We start from the raw sequence: 6086 nt of genomic DNA on the forward strand, positions 1-6086 counted from the left end.
ATGTGGTGATTTTGATTCATAAAGCAAGCTAAAATAGTCTCTAAATGTTGTTCCTATGTCAGCTGTTTTATCTTGCAATACCCCATTTTTACTCTGTATCTTAGATATAGAGTTTATGGGTTTATCTGCTTGAGCCAAGTATGCTAAATAGCTACCTGATTTGTCTGAGTTTGCATAAAAATATTGTGAACTATGTTTCATAGCTTTTGTATTTTCTGCTTTAATATAATCTAACCAACTTTCTTTAGTGGTATCCCAAGCTTTTTTTGCCTCTATAGTTTTCTCAGTGAGATATTTGGCTTACCTTTTCTAGTGCCCGTTTGATCTCCCCCACCTTCTTTTTGAGTGTTCCTCTTATATATGCCTTAAAAGTGTCCCAAATTGTGGCCTCCGATGTGGATCCTCTGTTTGTTGACCAAAACTCCTCCCATTGATCTGACAACATCCTCGTATCCCCCATACTGGCTAGCCAGGAAGTGTTAAATTTCCAGAATATACAACCCCTGTCAATAGCTTCTACCAACTCTATTAACAACGGGGAGTGATCTGAAATACCTCTTGTTTTATATGCTACCTCAGATACCTGGGGCAGCAATTTCCTAGATATCAAGACTAGATCAATTCTTGAGAATGCAGTATAAGATGTCGAAAAACAAGAAAATTGGATTAGCTCTGGGTTTTTCTCCCTCCAGGGGTCCACCCATCCCATATCTCTAATAAAGTTCCCAAAGCTTTTACTTCCAGTATTGCAACTACTAATTGATCTTTCTTCCACCTATCAAGTCTAGAGTCTATTACATTGTTAAAGTCGCCTAAACAGACAACGGGGATATCTGGCGACATTGTCACAAAATCTGCTGCATTTACCAGTATGTCGAAGGAGAACGGGGGAGGGATATAAACCGCAAGAAGATGGACATGTAAAGCATTAATAATACATTCTAAGAAAATATACCGTCCACCCGGGTCAATTTTGACCCTGTTACAAACAAAGGCTACAGTCTTTTTAATGAGTATTGATACACCCCGCGCTGAAGATGTGAAAGGAGTGTAGTAATAGACACTATGTCGGCACCACTGTGCCTAATCTGCCTTATGACGAGTGAACGCTTTATTTTGCCGTTCATACCCCTAGTGTTCCAAGTTAGAATGCAAACCATTTATTGATTGGAAAATCTATCTTTACTGTATACCGAGCTCCGGACACTTCTCCCCTCAGGAATATACTCAATATCACGCTCAGGCGCTGCTCTGTCTTCTTAACTAACATTACACATATAACATTACAAATACATTTACACACAACACACCCGTCCTCCCTCCCCCACCCTGTATGGCCTAATCCTGTAGGCATACCTGTATCCCCCAAAAATAAATAAACCCACTATTGAATCTTACCTAATTAATTTTACCCCCGGGTCAATTAACTATTAGCCACCAAAAAAGAGCTTCCTCCCCCCTCCCCGTACCCACACTGCCTTTTTAGCTGCTACTTATCACATATTTCGGTAAAATGTACCCCCCACAGCAACCCACAACCGGCATATTTTTTCTATTACGCTATCCCATCCGGGCCGATAGCATATGAGTATGAATAAAGCAATGACTGTACAGCCATAGCGCATTTACAATCTCAGTTAGCCAACCCCTGCTTTCTCCCAGGATAAGACACGCCCAACCAGGTGGCTACTTCTCCTGGAGAAAAGAAGAATTTGGTGCTGCCATCCACCACGATTCTTAATTTAGAAGGATATAACATGGAGTAACTCAAGCACAGATCTCTCAACCTCATTTTATGTCCTTGTATTTTGCCCGCTCTTTCTGTACATCTATAGGAAAGTCCAGGAAAGTAGCAATTTTCTTGTCATTGTACATGAGATCTGGTTTATCCCGGGCCAACCGTAAAATACAGTCCCGGTCCTTAAAGTGGAGGACTTTGGCAATTAGAGTATGGAAGAGGGCCCCGGGCACCGGGGGGACGTCCAGGAATACGGTGAGCGCGTTCTATGGTGAATTGGGCCGAGAATACCTCTCTTCCAAACATTTAGATTAACCAAGCCTCTAAGAATTTTTCTGGTTCTTTTCCCTCAACCCGTTCCTCAAAGCCAATAAACCGGACATTATTGCGTCGGAGTCTCCCTTCCATATCCGACACTCTCTGACGCATGTCTGTGAATTGGCCCGCTATTGAGTTGACCTGGGACTGCATGGGAGTAACAATGTCCTCCAACACTGACACCCTGCTTTCCACCTCGTTCACCCTGTCAAGTATCTTTTGGGCATCATTCCTGAGTAACATAATGTCCGATTGGACTTTATTAAGCTGTTCCATAAGTCTAGACTCACAGTTATTCACTGCTTCTAGCACCTGCTGCAGCGTGACTTCTGGGGGTTGCTGAATACTGCCACTTTTAACTGGGGTTGTCATGAGAGTATTGGATTGTGAGCTACCCCCGTCTGGGACTGAGCACGGGCGTATTTTTCCAATCTCGCCGCTGCCGTGTTTTGGCCTGTTTTGCCCATCTTGCACAAACCCACTATTCCGTCTTTGTGGCACCGTGAGGTCCCCTTCTTCAAATAGCAACGCAATATACGTAAAAAAGATAAAGTTACTCACTACTAGTTGAGGCTTCTCCGCTTTTAGCTGCACCTTTACTGCATACTTCGCTGTTTGTGTCGCATTTGGAGTATAACAGCCGATACACAGTGATGTCTTTGCTCCTGTCTCAATTCACCTTGTACACAGGCTGGTCGCACTTCTGGACTCCAGGGATCACAACTACAGATAGTTTATGTATGACAGTCGGGCCACTGGCTCTCACCCAGGGTCCTTCTTGCCTTCACCTGCCCGTTTCTTACAGGATCTGAAGCAGGACAGTCTGTTAACACCCGGTATCTGCCTTCTTGCCTTTACCTGGCCGTTTCTTGCAGGGTCTGGAGCAGGTAGTCAGTCAATTTAGTGCTTTTTTATTTTTAACATTATTGATTTTTATATGATTATATTTTATATCATGCTATGAAATTTGCCAATAATAAATGTCTTGTCATGTGTTAGTTTAAATTAAATTAATTTTCATATGTGATACCCAATTGATCAGTTTACTTATTCACATATTTTTCTAGAATTCCATTATATTTGAGTGCTCCACCACCTTTGTTTTTTCATGATGAAGGTGTCACTGATACTGGTCAAATCACTTAGACCAGGGGCCAAATGTAATAGGGTGAGAGTTTCAGAAAATGAGAGATTTTGGGAGAGTTTTTCCATTTTTTTTAAAGCAGCAATCAATTACACTGCAAAACCAGGTTGATTTCACCATGTAATTGATTGCTGCTTTAAAAAAAATGGGAAAACTCTCCCAAAATCTCTCACTTTCTGAAACTCTCACCCTGTTACATTTGGCCCCAGATGTCCAAAAAAGGTGTTTTTGTGGACTGCTTTTCACCCCCACTAGATGTTTTTGGAAAATGCCATTTTTTACGGGCCGATTCATGCGAAATTGAAGTAGGAGACGTCACTTCAGCTGCCAACCTACTCAACAGGAGCTCTTTGCATGTCGTAAGATCTGTGTCAGTTGGAAAGAAAGACACAGCATAGGACTTGAACCTTTGATCAAGAACGGTTGCCAAAATGTACTGTTCCGCTCTCAACAGATTGGCAACCCGTGTATCCTGTCAAAGACAAAAAAGGACTTGATCTACAAGTCCAGCATATTTTGCGCATGGGCCTTGTTTGATCTCCTCCTTCAATTTCGGAAGTTGATTCTCCAAAAGCCTAATTAAGGGAACCACCTGGCTCAAACTAGCAGTCTCGGCACTCACTTCACAGGTGGATACTTCAAAGCGTTTTAGCACCTTGCACAGCACACAAATAAGTTTCCAATGTGCTGGGCTAAGGTACATCGCCCTCCTCTCCCAAAGTCATGGCTTGTTGTATAGCTGTGAATGGCTTTCTGCTGTTCTTCCATCCACTGAAGCATATACAGGATGGAGTTCCACCTCGTTGGCACCTCCTGCTTCCGCTGTTGCGGAATGCTGTAAATGCCCCCAAATTTTTTGTGCAACCCACAGCATCTCTTGCACGGCCTTAGAAATGCCCGAACCACTAAGTTGATCGCGTGAGCAAAACGGGATGTGTTGGAATTCACCCAGCTGTAATGCTCTCACGATATTACTGGTGGTATCTAAAATGATAAATCCTGAGGAGAGTCCAAGTGGGGTAAGCCATGTCGCTATGATATCTCTCAGTTTTTCCAAGAGGTTCTCAGAGGTATGCCTCTTAGTAAAACCGGTTATACATAGAGTAGCCTGCCTATGAATGAGTTGGTGATGCTTGCTAGATCACACTGCTCTTGCTGCTGCTGGAGGGGATTCATCCACCCAGTGGGCTGTCACAGTCATGTAAACCTTGGTCTGTTCACTGCCGCTTGTCCACATATACGAGGTTAAGTGGACACTGGCTCCAGTCCCACTTTTCAGGCCATGGATTATTTTAGACTGGATGTCCTGGTACAGCTCAGGAATGACTTTCCAGATGAAATGGAACCGAGATGGAATCTGGTACCGGGGACACGCAGCCTCCATTAATTGTGTGAAACCCACAGAACCGATGACAGATATTGGATGCAGATCCAATACTATCATAGCAGTCATGGCTTCAGTGGTCCGCTGTGCCACTGGGTGAGAACTGACATACTTTTTTTTTTTGCCAAGCACTGCTGAACAGTCAGTTGTTTTTTTCAAAGTAGTACAATGGTTTTTTTTTGGGACACACCTGGGTTGAAGAACTACCCCCAGCAGCAGCAGTAACAGAAATCCTTTTTATCAAGGATTGTTCAGAAGAATCCTGGAAAGGGGAGGATTCTTCTAGCACAACAGTAGCATCAGAAGAACCATCCCTGGTCATTACTGAGAATACTGAAGTTGAGGGTGAGGGTGTTGGAGGGTAGTGGAGATCACAAGTGGTGGGGTTCACTAAAGAGAAGGGGCACATTTGATGCTGGACTTCTTGTTGATTTTTTCAGCACCAATTTTGGTAACATCCCTATACTTCCCATGAGCTCGCTGCAGATGACGTAATAGGGTAGATGTTCCATGATGCTTAATGTCCGACTTATTTTGTTTCCACAAAGGCTACAGATGGCTTGGCAAATGTTTTCTGAATAAGTGTGAAAATAATTCCACGCATAATATGTGCATTTGTTGGTCCTATGACCAGGCATGACAATAGCAGTCTTATCATGCCCAACAGATGGTTCCACTTGTGCCTCACTTACACACACAACATCCTCATCCTCAATATTCAATTCCAATATCCAATTCTTCAGTAGTGCCATTATCTACTACACAAGTCAACCCCTCATCCTCTTGCTGTAACCCGATGGGAGTAAAAGGTGGCTCCTTTTAGAGATTAGGCTCACACGTAGCACTCAAGGACACACTTGGACTCCCCTCAGTGCTTTGTGACTTTTCTGTTCCTAGACGCACAGTTTGTTTTGATGACTTAGTGGTTTGGCCTGTTTTCTCACTTAGGAAAGCGGAATGACAAGGTCTTTCTTTGTCAGATGCATGAGTTGACTCACTGACAGGTGCAGATTCCCAAGTCTGACTCAGAAATAGAGGCCAAGCCCGAAGTCTTTTCTTGCCACTGCGTGATGTGAATGGCACTCTGACAATTTTCATTCTTTCGGCTACAGGAGGAACAGACTTTCTTTTTCTTTTTATTCCTGTTTTTTTTGTTTAGAAACTTTTTGGGGTAACTTTTCTTTCCCGGTTTGAGGATAAGCATCAGCGACGTAGTAGTAGTACCATATTTGTCACCATGAATGATGACAGCAGCTGGTGCAGGATTATATTGTCCAAGCTGTTTGTTCTCCATTTTTAAATTAAATTTAAATAAGAGCAAAATATATTTTTTCTTGTTTTTGAGGACAGAGCTTTTATAACACTGCGTGAAGGCCGAACAATCACACACCCACCTATAGGTGCATTACACACAAACAATGAATAAAGAAGAGAAAAATTGATTTGGATTTTTTTACTTTAATTAATTTAATCTTTTTTTAATGTGGAGCTAACAGCTGCGT

This window comes from Crinia signifera, chromosome 4 (assembly GCF_055691185.1).
Source record: "Crinia signifera chromosome 4, ASM5569118v1, whole genome shotgun sequence".
Taxonomy (NCBI): Eukaryota; Metazoa; Chordata; class Amphibia; order Anura; family Myobatrachidae; genus Crinia; species Crinia signifera.